This window comes from Hylobates moloch, unplaced genomic scaffold (genome assembly GCF_009828535.3).
Source record: "Hylobates moloch isolate HMO894 unplaced genomic scaffold, HMol_V3 SCAFFOLD_3, whole genome shotgun sequence".
Classification (NCBI taxonomy): Eukaryota; Metazoa; Chordata; class Mammalia; order Primates; family Hylobatidae; genus Hylobates; species Hylobates moloch.
In genome coordinates this window covers 74,368,569-74,381,873 of record NW_026652278.1, presented here as the reverse complement: position 1 = coordinate 74,381,873, position 13,305 = coordinate 74,368,569, and the positions used below count along the sequence as shown (strand labels likewise).

The following is a 13,305-nucleotide window of genomic DNA, read 5'->3' as shown; positions in this document are numbered from 1 at the left end:
AACAAACGAAAGGATAAGGGAGATTTTTGAAAGGAAGAAAGATGCTTTTTAAGTGTCTTCTAAGTACCAGAAATTCTGCTTGGAGCCTTCCCAAATATTGATCTCATCACCTCTCGATTGGGAATTGATTTTTTTCCACTTCATGGTTGAGGAAACCATTCAGAAAGGTCACATGACTTGCCCAAGGACAAGAGAGCAATGACAGCCCAGGATTGGAACCAAGGACAGGGGACTTCACAGTTCTTTCCACCCACCACAGCCAACAGAAGAAACGGGCTTGACCACAAAGAGCCACGTTTGGGACATGAACATGCAGGCAGGTCTGGACATGATCCAACTGTGCCCAGTGAAGAAAAGCCAAGATGAGGGCTCCATACTCATTCATGCAACGTTTTCTGAAAACCTCTGAAGCTCAGCCCTCAGAGGTGAGGAAGGCCACTGCAGCCAGCAGCCATCCCCTCTGCTTCCTCCCTCCCCTGTCACCCACCCCCTACTCCACCTTATCCCAGACTATAGCCATAAGCTTTGTCCTCCAGGGCTGTAATGAAGCTTGGACTACACAGCCTATGTGGGAAGACCCTGTGAACTACAGAGTGAAGGGTGGGGCCACTGTTTTTTATCTGTGTCTAACCCTCAAAGCAACCTCAGAGATCCTACCGCAGGAGGGTGCTATTTCTGAGGGACTTTTCTGAGGGCCTGGCCTACCTTTACTGCTTTCCTTTTTGAACCCCAGTGGCAATCCAGGTGGACCCCTAAGTCCTCCACGATCCCCTGCCCCCAATGCAGTGGCTGAACAGCGGGGAAGGAGGGAGTACCTCAAGTGCACAGGTAGGGACAGGATCAGAGGCCCATAGGGCAGTGGTTCCATGCCAGCCCCCTGCTCACCCCCCACTTCCCAGGTGAGGAGAGTAACACAGCCCAAGACGAAAGCAGACAAGGCCACCCTAGAGGTGAGGAGGCGACCCACCCACATCCGCCAGTGAGAAACCAGTTTCCACGGAGTGGCTACTTACAAAACCCCTTCCTGTAAGGCAGCCACGGCAGGCTGGCTGCTAGTCTGCAATGTTCTGAGAAAGAAGTGCCAAGAAGGGACATGAAACCACACTCCTCTGGAAACGGAACCTGTGACCGCTCCACCTCTCCCACGGTGTGGAATTGACAGGCACAGCCTAGACACCACCACTCACCCACCGGCCCCTCCTTCTGTCTGACCTCAGAAACCAGCTGGGGAGAACGACAGGCAGACAGCTATCCAGCTGCCCCATCCCCACCTCCCCCCCCACCACCGCCCCACCATCACAAGAGCACGTCCATAAAACTTGCCTCCAAGAATGAGTGTGAACACAACCACTTGTTGCCCAAGAACTCTACAGGACACAAGCATACACACAAGGCCTGAACACTGTCTGGGCCACACAGAGTGGCTGCAGGGAGAAAAGGAGCTCTCAGGTAGAGACACAGGCGCCTTCCTTCAGCAACGTGACCTCAGCCCATGCAAGTCCCTGCTCTCTCGGGACCTCAACATCCTCAACTAAAGTGGGGCTCTTAGTGACCTGCCCCTAACGTCATTGGCATGAGGGGCCTGGCTGGCAGCATCAGAATCACTTATTTTAGGTACAGATCCCAGCCCCCAACACAAGGTTCTGGTAAGGAGGTCTGCGTTGGAGCCCTGAATCTGCATTTCCGACAAGTCCCCCACCCCCACCGTGATACTGACATGCCAGCAGACCCATGCCCAGCAGATCAGGTATCAGCTTAGGCACCGAGGGCTGCAGCAGTCCCCTTGGGGATCTTACAAAGGTAGATGGGCCTGTTGAGCTGTGGTGCAGCACACGGATTCGCAGAGAGGGGCTCCTTGTAGGCAACTAACTTAACAGTAGCTATAGCTAACATTCACCAGCTTGTTTCAGATTACAGGGTCCCAAAGCACTGGGTTGGTTTGTTAATTTTTTGTGTAGGTAGAGATAGGAGTCTCACTATGTTATGTTGCCCAGGCTAGTCTCAAACACCTGGCCTCAAGCAATCCTCCCGCCAGGGCCTTCCAAATTGCTGAGATTACCTGCATGAGCCACCACACCCAGCCGATGGTTTGGCTTTTTTAATTGTTCTTTTTTTTTCCCTTCAGGGGAGGGCTGGGCTACCCAACCATAAATCCATGTCTGGATTAATGCATATAGGATGAAAAAAAATTTTTAACCTAAAACTCAAGTACATTTATCACAGAGAACTGTCAATTCAGCTGGAAATGCCCTATGAGGCAGAAAAATGTTCTAAGCGGTAAAAACTCTATTCTTTTTTTTTATGGACAAGACAATCCTGCCGCCTCTCTTCCTCATGGTTCCTAGAGGAGCCTGGAAAGTAGAAAGCTGTGCCCTCCAGGGAGCTGTGCCTCAGGAACTAAGGAGGGCTGGTGCGAGCCATGGAATCCAATGCCTTGGGATCCTATAGAGTGCTCCTTTGACCTCATTTAACCCAACCCTGTAAAGAACTCTCTGGAAGCAGTAAGGAAAGCCAAACTTCCCCCTTCCTCCTTGATGAAAGCTCCACAAAGAAACCAGCTCATTAGCAAACGTGTCTGTGTGCTTTCCACAGTGTTGGTGGCTCATCTCTGCTCCCCTGCAAAGTGACTGTGGGAATCTCAACCTGACGGTCCCTGGTCTCCTGCAGCTCGCACCCATTAAGTGTACAGAACATGGAAAGGCTACAGGGAACACTTCATGGGGATGCAGTTGGCAGGGAGGCCAGCGCTCTGGAGCAAGGATTATCCACGGGGTGCCTGGGTTCCCTCACCATCTGCTGCTTCACCTTCCACCCAACACGCATGACCAACCAGGAAACAATTCTGCCTTCAGATCCTGGGGTCCACACCTACACCCATCAGAGACTCTCACAGCCATGTCCTAAACTCCAAGCCCTCACATCCCCCCTGGTAACATCAACACTCGAAACTACACTAGCCAGGGCCACACTGCGGAATAACTAGGAAGAAACCCCCTCTCATCCAAGAAGAGGTGTGCCACGCTCAAACAACGTATCCTGATGCTCGTGCCACTTACAACCCAGAGCACATGCATCGCCAGTATTATGCCATTTTTGGCCATTTTTGTACAACCCAGGATAACCCCATGAGGTCTAGGGGTAGGGCTGTCCCAGTGACACTTTTTCCCCCATCCTCAATCCACAGAAGAGGAAACTATTGCAATAAACTGTTGAAAAGAAACATTTCAGTTTTCCTTCTCCACCCCGCCCTTCCCCACCCCTGTCACCCACCTAACCTCGGGACAGGGAGGGAAGGCACCTCTCACTCTGTCCCTCTCTGCTGTGTTGGCCAGCGGGTTGGAAAGCAGGTCCTGACCCTCTGTGGGGCTGGCAGACCCTGGTCTCCACATAGTTTAAGCTGAGGAAGGTAAATGGGAGACTCATTTGGACTCCAGCCTAAGCCATATCCTCCTACACAGTGTAAGGTGGCCTTCTATCTGTAGAGGGGTAATGATGGAGCTGCACAACAGATGTGACTTGGAGGCTTCAGAACCCCAAGAGAGGAAAAAAGGACTGAGTGCTCCTGAGCCACCAACGGAGCTACTAGGGCATTTACACAAAAATGCAGGAAGGTTGATAAAGGCAGTAGTGCTGAAACTAGAACCCAGATCTGACCTAAAATGATTCCCAAAATGACCATGGTCCCTAGCATCTCACCTCATTTGCTAAACCACATCATACTGAAGGAAGGCAGAAGTTAGCCCTCTATGAGAAGATGCATCCACAAAGAACACGAACACCATTTATCTTACACACACACACACACACACACACACACGCACAACTAAGAACCTCCCTAAAAGTAGAGATGGGTAAACTTTTCACAAATGTTAAGTATCATTCCAGCAGAGAAGAATCTCCAAAAGCTATTTTGTGTGCATAAAAAAAAAATTAAGATCTCATACTGTCTCAACTCTAAGAACGTGATAGAAAATAAAGCATCAGTGTGGCAGGAGGGAGGCACATGTTTATCAAAATACCAACTTCTCTGCCTGGGCACGGTGGCTCACGCCTGTAATCCCAGCATTTTGGGAGGCCGAGGCGGGCGGATCACGAGATCAGGAGATGGAAACCATCCTGGCTAACACGGTGAAACCCTGTCTCTACTAAAAATACGAAAAATTAGCCGGGCGTGTGGCAGGCGCCTGTAGTCCCAGCTACTTGGGAGGCTGAGGTAGGAGAATGGCGTGAACCCGGGAGGCGGAGCTTGCAGTGATCTGAGATCATTGCGCCACTGCACTCCAGCCTGGGGGACACAGTGAGACTCTGTCTCAAAAAAAAAAAAAAAACAACTTCTCAAAACGGGGCAAAGGGAGAATTGTTTAACAGTAGTGAGATAACTGGTTAGCAACTTGAGGGGAGTTAAATAATAATCAAATAACAACTTACAGATTTAAAGGGCATACGCACATACACGCACACACCACACCCAGAGAACAGGGTTTTCAAGTCCATTTTACCCTCCTTCAACTTTTGAGGTGACAGGAAAAAATAATTCAAAGCACAAGACTACCAAGCCTGAACAGATAACAAATCTAAAAAATCCCCATGATTAAAAGTAACATTAAAATAAAAAAGGAAACACAAATGTTATCTGCAGCTGAAAAAATTATGACACAGTAAATATCTGCAACCTATAGAGACCCATATTTCAAAAAGACTCCTGTTGTACACAAATGAACAAAGGATATGAACATTATACACAAAGGAAAGAGTAACATAACAAAGGGAAGAATAACATAACAAATGGAAAAATAAGCCTGTGCAACAAGGCCAAACACCATCTCTACAAAAAGTACAAAAATTAGCTGGGTGTGGTGTCTGACGTCCCAGCTACTTGGGAGGCTGAGGCAGGAGGATCACCTGAGCCTGGGAGGTCAAGGCTGTGATGAGCAGTGATCACACCACAGCACTCCAGTCTGGGTGACAGAGCAAGACCCAGTCTTTAAAAAAATTTTTTAAAAAAAGGAAAAATATTCAATGTCACTAGAAATAAAACTTAAAGACAATCCAGACATACTATTTTATACTTTTTTTTTCTTTTAAACAAGTCCCGCTCTGTTGCCCAAGCTGGAATGCAATGGCGCACTCAGCTCACTGCAACCTCCGCCTCCCTGGTTCAAGTGATTCTCCAGCCTCAGCCTCCCAAGTAGCTGGGACCACAGGTGCATGCCACCAGGCCTGGCTAATTTTTGTATTTTTTGTAGAAACGGGGTTTCATCATGTTGCCCAGGCTGGTCTTGAACTCCTGAGCTCAAAGCAATTCGCCCACCTCGGCCTTCCAAAGTGCTGAGATTACAGGTGTGAGTCACCATGCCTGGCCTATTTTACACTTTTTTTTTTTTTTTTGAGACGGAGTTTCGCTCTTGTTGCCCAGGCTGGAGTGCAATGGTGCGATCTCGGCTCACTGCAACCTCCGCCTCCCGGGTTCAAGTGATTATCCTGCCTCAGCCTACTGAGTAGCTGAGATTACAGGTGACCACCACCATGTCCAACTAATTTTTGTATGTTTAGTAGAGACAGGAGTTTCACCACGTTGGCCAGGCTGATCTCGAACTACTGACTTGGGTGATCCGCCCACCTCAGCCTCCCAAAGTGCTGGGATTACAGGCGTAAGCCACCACACCCGGCCTACTTTACACTTTTTAATTTAACAAAATTGCCACCACTATTGTGACAAACACATTTATTCCTTGTTGGCAGCAGATGAAACAGTTACTACCATTTGGTAGCAATATGGTTACATTTACCACCCAAAAAAAAGGTCACACCCTTAATCAATAAACTAATGACTAAGAATTTGCCTCCAGAAAAATACGCATTAAGTGAAACATGAACCTCATGGTTTGCGATTATGAGACAATTGTAAGCATGTGTTTAAAGGCCAAAGTGGAATGTTAAGAGCATGAAAATGGCTGCATGGGGTGGTGGTGGACTTACAAGTGATTTTCCAAAAAAGGTTTCCAGCATCACACTTACCATTACCACCTTTGTATTATAAATGAAAATGGGGCCACTGCTGGTTGGAGGTGCCCCTGCTGGGGAGGAGAATGCTGGCTACAATATGATAAGGCTGGCAGTCATCATAAACAGGGCTCCTCGGCTACAGTGTTGTACTCACCTTTAACATTCCTCCCTCCTGCCCTTTTTTAAATTAAAAAAGTAACACATTCTCAACTGTAAAATATCTCAACAATTCAGAAGTGTGAAAAGTGAACTGGTTGGCCGGGCAAAGTGGCTCACGCCTATAATCCCAGCACTTTGGGAGGCCGAGACAGGTGGATCACCTGAGGTCAGCAGTTTGAGACCAGCCTGACCAACATGGTGAAACCCCATCTCTACTAAAAATACAAAATTAGCCAGGTGTGGTGGCTCACACCTGTAATAGCAGCTACTCGGGAAGCTGAGGCAGGAGAATCGCTTGAACCAGAGAGGCGGGGGTTGCAGTGAGCCAAGATCGTGCCATTGCACTCCAGCCTGGGCAACAAGAGTGAAACTCTGTCTCAAAAAAAAAAAAAAAAAAGGAAAAGAAAAGTGAACTGACAATGAGAAACCACTAAACAAGGGTTTTCAAATCTTATCACGACCCATAGTAAGAAATACATTTAACAAAAGTCAATCCAGTGCACATGCACACTCACATGCACAACTAAAATGAGTTTTGTGGAGGCTGGGCACAGTGGCTCACGCCTATAATCCCAGCACTCTGGGAGGCTGAGGCAGGCGGATCACTTGAGGTCATGAGTTTGAGACCAGCCTAGTCAACATGGTGAAACCCCGTCTCTACTAAAAATACAAAAAATTAGCCAGGCATGGTGGCGGGTGCCTGTAACCCCAGCTACTCAGGAGGCTGAGGCAGGAGAATTGCTTGAACCTGGGAAGCAGAGGTTGCAGTGAGCCGAGATTGCACCAGTGCACTCCAGCCTGAGCCACAGAGTGAGACTCCATCTCAAAAAAAATAAAAATGAGTTTTGTGAAATATGTCCCCTTATCACATGCCGTGCATTGTAGATTTGCTTTTCTCTTTTCATTTTTCAAAATCATAACTGCACATAATCTAAGAATCAACTACTGTAAAAACCGTGTTGAGAAAACAGCAGATCCCAGCCCTTAAGTCAGGTTTTCCCTTTCTAGGTGACACTTCCAACTTCTAGCTGACTCTTGATGTTTACACCCAAATATCTCTTAGAAATGTCTGCATATAGGCTGGGTGCAGTGGCTCACGCCTATAATCCCAGCACTTTGGGAGGCCGAGGTGGGAGGATCACGCGGTCAGGAGATCAAGACCATCCTGGCTAACACAGTGAAATCCCATCTCTACTAAAAATACAAACAATTAGCCGGGCATGGTGGCAGGTGCCTGTAGTCCCAGCTACTCAGGAGGCTGAGGCAGGAGAATGGCATGAACCCAGGAGGCAGAGCTTGCAGTGAGCCGTATCGCTGCCACTGCACTCCAGCCTGGGTGACAGAGCGAGACTCCATCTCAAAAAAAAAAGTTAGCCAGGCGCGGTGGCCCATGCCTGTAATCCCAGTTAATTGGGAGGCGGAGGCAGGAGAATCACTTGAACCCAGGAGGCGGAGGTTGTGGTGAGTCAAAATCACGCCATTTTGTATTACAATTCCCCAGCTTTTCAGTTTTACATATTATGTATCTGCTTTCTATCTTGGAAGAGGAGGACTTAACCCTTTACTCCCCATAAATCCCTCTCCCTGCAAGCCACCCCTCACGCTTGTCCTTTCCAATCTCTCCACTAATTAAACTGCAGTGCTGGCTGGAGTAATTTTCATAGTTGACCTTATTATGACCATGTGAGCGATTAGAGTGAGCAACGTAACACATGATTTCATTTCTTTTCCTGTACAACTTCTTGTTTTGTTTGCTTAATTTTCTATGAATTTATCAATATTTAACCAAAAACTTAATATCAGTTGTCTAAATCTACCCTCAGTGAGTTTTTTCACATCTGACGTTTTGTTTCTATTTCTTCTTCAAAAAGAAATCCTCCTGGGGCCTCCGGAGATCCTTCCATCTGGACCAGTGCACAGAATTCCCTTTACATCTTTTGGGATACACCCTAAAGAAGATCTACTCTTTGTTCACCTTCATGGGTTTCTTCAATGTGAAAGGCAAGTTTCTCACATCCAGTATGTCTGAAACTTCTTTTTTCTACCTTCACTCTTTTTTTTGAGACACAGTCTCACTCCTTCACCCTGGCTGGAGTGCCCTGGCACAACCTCAGCTCACTGCAACCTCTGCCTTCTGGGTTCCAGAGATTCTCCTGCCTCAGCCTCTGGAGTAGCTGGGATACAGGCATGCACCACCATGCCCAGCTAATTTTTATATTCTTAAGGGAAACAGGGTTTTGCCATGTTGGCCAGGCTGGTCTCGAACTCCTGGTCTCAAGTGACCCACCTGCCTCAGCCTCCCAAAGTGCTGGGATTACAGGATACCTTCACTCTTGAATGAGTTTGGCTGTGTGCAGAGTTCTAGGCTGGGGATCAATTTCATTGAGCATGATGAAGGCATCACTCCCCCCACCTCCTATATTCAGATGTATTGAGAAGCCCGAAACCACTCAGATTTCTGATCTCAGTATTTGACCTGTTTCTTTCTCTGTGTAACTTGTAGCATCATCCCTTTCTCCCAAGCATATTGACATTTGAGGGTACTAGTCTGGGTCTGCCTTCATCTACTTGGCTCAACATTCCATAGGCCCCTCCATAGAGAAGCTAATAACCTATTTCAGGCAATATTTTCCTCAATGATTTTGACACTTGCATTCTTCTCTGTTTTCCCTTTCAGTTAGCTCCTGTCAATTGATGTGGGAAGCCTGGCTGATGCCTTTAATTTTCTTACCTTTTCTGCCTTATTTATTATTCATCTCCTCATCTGTTTGCTCTATTTTCTGAAAGACTCCCTGAACTTTATTTTCTAATACTACTACTGATATTTTTGCTCTGCCCTTATTTTTTAAAAATTTTCTGATAACTTTGTTTTCTAAATGTTCCTTTTTACTGTATCCTGTTCTTATTTCATGGATACAATAATTTTTTTCAAAATGTTCTTTTCTCTAAATAGACTTCCTTTCAAATTGCTTTTTTTCATTTGTTTTGCTTTCCTTCATATTAGGCACTTTCTTTAGCCATCTAGTAATCCCTGGCAGTCCGCATGACTAAGAGTGAATGACTCAGGAACTAGCTGGAAGCTCTGAGTCCTTGGGCAGCTAAGTTTCTGTCTAGGATGATCTGGTTGGGCCATTTGCTGGGAAATCCCTGTTGTCGGCATCATTTGTATTTTTTTCCCATCTTAGGCTGATTAGACTAAACATTGAGGCCCCTTTTCATCTATAAGGGCCTGGCTGTCAATGTTCTAGAAGCTAAAAGGGGTTAGAAGACTAGAAAATGGAGGTGGTCTCTATATTAACTCCCAAGAATACCTGGAGGCTCCTGGGCCCTTGGTTTTTCCATCTGCAGAAATGTGCAACATGCAGCTAAAGTAGGAGGCCATCACCCAGCATCATGATGGAAGGAAAGGGATGGAAGGATGTAACTGCATCAGCTGCTTTCAAACTATTCTTCTACTCAGCAACCTCTGATGCCCACGTTCCCCTGCCCCCACAAAAAAATCTCATGCCATCCACTCCTACATTTTAAACTGAATCATTCATGTACTCTTTGCTTGCAAAATTTTTCTTGCTGCTGTTTTCTTTCTCATTCTCCCTGTCCTCATGCATCAGTTTCTTTTTTACAACTCCCTTTATCTTATGTGGGGTTTTGGGAGAAAGCAAAATTAGATGTGTCTACTCAAACCACTCTTTTTTACCCAGAAGACCTCTAGGAAGATTTCAAAGTATTTTTAATTGCCACCTTTTTATTTAGCAAAGTGAAAAAATCAGGAAGTATAGTCTATTATTACATAAAAGAAAGGGCAAAAGAGACTTGGCACATGTAATTAAGGTTACTAATCAACTGATCTTAACATAGGGGGATCATCTGAGCTATCCAATGTAATTACATGAGCCCTTAAAACAGAGCTTCCTCCCAGTTGAGGGCAGAAGAGGAAGACAGAGAAGCAGCAGCAGGATTTGCTGCACTGTTGCTGGATCTGAGTACAGGGGCCACATGCGAGGACCAGTGACAGACTCTAAGAGCTAAGAGTAGCCCTGGCTGACAGTCAGCAAGGACTCAGTCCTACCGTAGCAAGAAACTGCACTCTGCTGAAAACCTGAATGAGCCTGGAAATGGATTCTTCCCAGAGCCTTCAGAGAGGAGCACAGCCCCGCCAACAATTTGATCTGGGCTTTCTGAGACCCTAAGGAGGGAATAAGTTGAGCTATGCTGGGCCTGGACCTCTAACCTACAGAAATTGTGAGATTTAATACAGTCAGCCTTCTGCAACCACAGTTCTGTATCCATGGATTTAGCCAACTGGGAATGAAAAATATTTGAAAAATATTTTTTAAAAAAACACAAAAAATGATACAAGTAAAAAATACAGTAAAACTGCCTGTAATCCCAGCACTTTGGGAGGCCGAGGCGGGTGGATCACGAGGTCAGGAGATGGAGACCATCCTGGCTAACACGGTGAAACCCCGTCTCTACTAAAAATACAAAAAATTAGCCGGGTGTGGTAGCGGGTGCCTGTAGTCCCAGCTACTCAAGAGGCTGAGACAGGAGAATGGCGTGAACCCGGGAGGTGGAGCTTGCAGTGAGCAGAGATCTCGCCACTGTATTCCAGCCTGGGCGACAGAGTGAGACTCCGTCTCAAAAAAACAAAACAAAACAAAACAAAAAAAACAGTAAAACAACTATATTCACAGCATTTACTTTTGGTTTTGAGACAGGCTCGAGTGCAATGGTGCAAACTTGGCTCACTGCAGCCTTGACCTCCCAGGCTCAAGCAATCCTGCCTCAGCCTCTCAAGTAGCTGGGACTACAGGAGTGTGTTACCATGCCCAGCTGATTTTTAAATTTTTTTTAAGAGACAGGGTCTCACTATGTCACGCAGGCTGGACTCGAACTCCTGGGCTCAAGCAATTTGCCCGCCTCAGCCTCCCAACATGCTTGTATTGTAAGCGTGAGCCCCCGCACCCAGCCAGCCTTTACATTGTATTAGATATTTTTATGTAATCTGGAGATGGTTTAAAGTTTAGGGAAGAATGTGTGAAGGTTATATGCAAATACTACACCACTTTATATTAGGGACTTGAGCATCTATAGATTTCGGCATCATGGAGGGGGTATGTCCTGGAACCAAACCCCCTTGGACAGTGGAGGGATGACTGTATAAAAAGGATGGGGAGGCCATCCTTTTTACATGGCTCACGCCTGTAATCCCAGCACTTTGGGAGGCCAAGGCAGGTGGATCACAAGGTCAGGAGTCCAAGACCAGCCTGGCCAAGATGGTGAAACCCTGTCTCTACTAAAAATACAAAAATTAGCTGGGTGTGGTGTCAGGTGCCTGTAATTCTAGCTACTTGGGAGGCTGAGGCAGAGAACTGCTTGAACCCAGGAAGCGGAAGTTGCAGTGAGCAAGACTGTCTCAACAACAACAACAACAAAGGATGGGGAAAGGGGGCAGAAAAAGAACATCAACTCAGAACAGAGTGGACCTTTAACTTAAAACTTTTTTTCTCTTTTTAGAGACAGGGTCTTAAACTCCCAGCTTCATGTGGTCCTCCTACCTCAGCCTCCCAAGTAGCTGGGACCACAGGTGTGTACCACCACATCAAGTTAATTTTTTAATTTTTTGTAGAAATAGGGTTTCACTATGTTGCCCAGGCTAGTCTCAAACCCCTGGCTCAAGAGATCCTCCCTCTGCAGTCTCCCAAAGTGCTGGGATTACAGGCATGAGCCATCACGCTCAGCCCAAAACTTTTATTAGATTTACAGAAAACCTCATTATCTCTCGTATTGCCAGATTAGCTCTATCAACCATCACTGCAATACTGGCACTCCCTTAAGAACCAGCTGTTTGTGAGCCTTGGATCCAGATTAAACTCCGGCCAGTGCTTGGCAGCCGCAAAGAAGCCAGGCCCTTGGCTCCTCCCACAGGGACCTTCAGAGGGGGAAGGTGGCCGCCTGCACCCCTCCAATGGGGTGTCCTCTACCTCCAGTTCTTTAGCATCCCCCGATTCTGCCTTGCCCTGTTTGGACGATGCCCATTTCAGGAGCTTGCTGGAAATGTGGAATCTCAATTCCCTTCAATCTGCATTTCACTAAGATCCTGAATAAGATGAAAATTTGAGAAGCTCTGAGACAACAGGCTCATTTTTTATATACAAATAAGGGGTCATGAGGGAGGAAGAGGGGAGAGAAGCCCCAAGGGAAGGAAGCCGGATGACATGACAGTGGAGAAAAGTGAACTGAGTGTTGGGAAGGTCTGGCTCAAACCATGTGGCCTGACCCTGCACAAAGGCACTGTGAGCTCCCCAGGCTTCCCGAGAGTGATGTCCCTGGAGTGTTTGCCCCTCCTATGGGATAATCACATGCCTCACAAGCCTCCAACACTACTCTGCTGATGGTTCCAGAGATCTGCATCTTTCTACATAAGCACCAGGCACAGATACCAGACAGAGCATGGACCAAGGGGCCCCACCTGGAATCCCTCAGCCTTCAGCCACTCAGACACTCAGGAGCTTTCCTAAACTCCTCACACTCCAATACCTGTATCCATGGATTTAGCCAACTGGGAATGAAAAATATTTGAAAAATATTTTTTAAAAAAACACAAAAAATGATACAAGTAAAAAATACAGTAAAACTGCCTGTAATCCCACTCCCCTCCCCTCCACTCCCCTCCCCTCCCCTCCTGAGGACACAGGTCAGTTCCTCATGACCTTACAGGGAAGGTCCGAAGGTCTCTTACCCGGCTCTCTACCTTCAACCCCACCCCTCCTCTGGCCCCTCTTTTTCTAAGGACCCAACTGACTATGACAACACCCACCACCCATATCCGGAGCTACACCCCATGCCCCCAAATTATCCTTGCTATCTCTCCTTCCCTCTCATTCTCCAAAGCCAATCCTTCAACACCACCTGGCCTTTGAGGCTCCCAGAACTGGCCTCTGACCTGATCACAGGCCCATCCCAAGGAAGGGCAGCCACATCCCCCAAGGAAGGCGGAGTTTCTGCTGCCCCTCCAGTAGCACCTGGGGCCTGGACATTCCTACCATCTGAGAAGGGGGTCTCTAGAGCCCGCTAGGTGCTGGGGAACATTCACAAGCCAAAGGAACAGGCAGACCCAGGGAGAGAAGCCTAGGAGGG

General features: G+C 47.1%; 1 protein-coding gene across 3 annotated transcripts in view; it reads right to left on the bottom strand.

Moving 5' to 3' along the window:
- TSPAN14 (tetraspanin 14) overlaps window positions 1-13,305 on the bottom strand; it is a 68,989-nt gene that overhangs the window by 35,892 nt on the left and 19,792 nt on the right. The gene's annotated exons all lie outside the window — the stretch shown is intronic.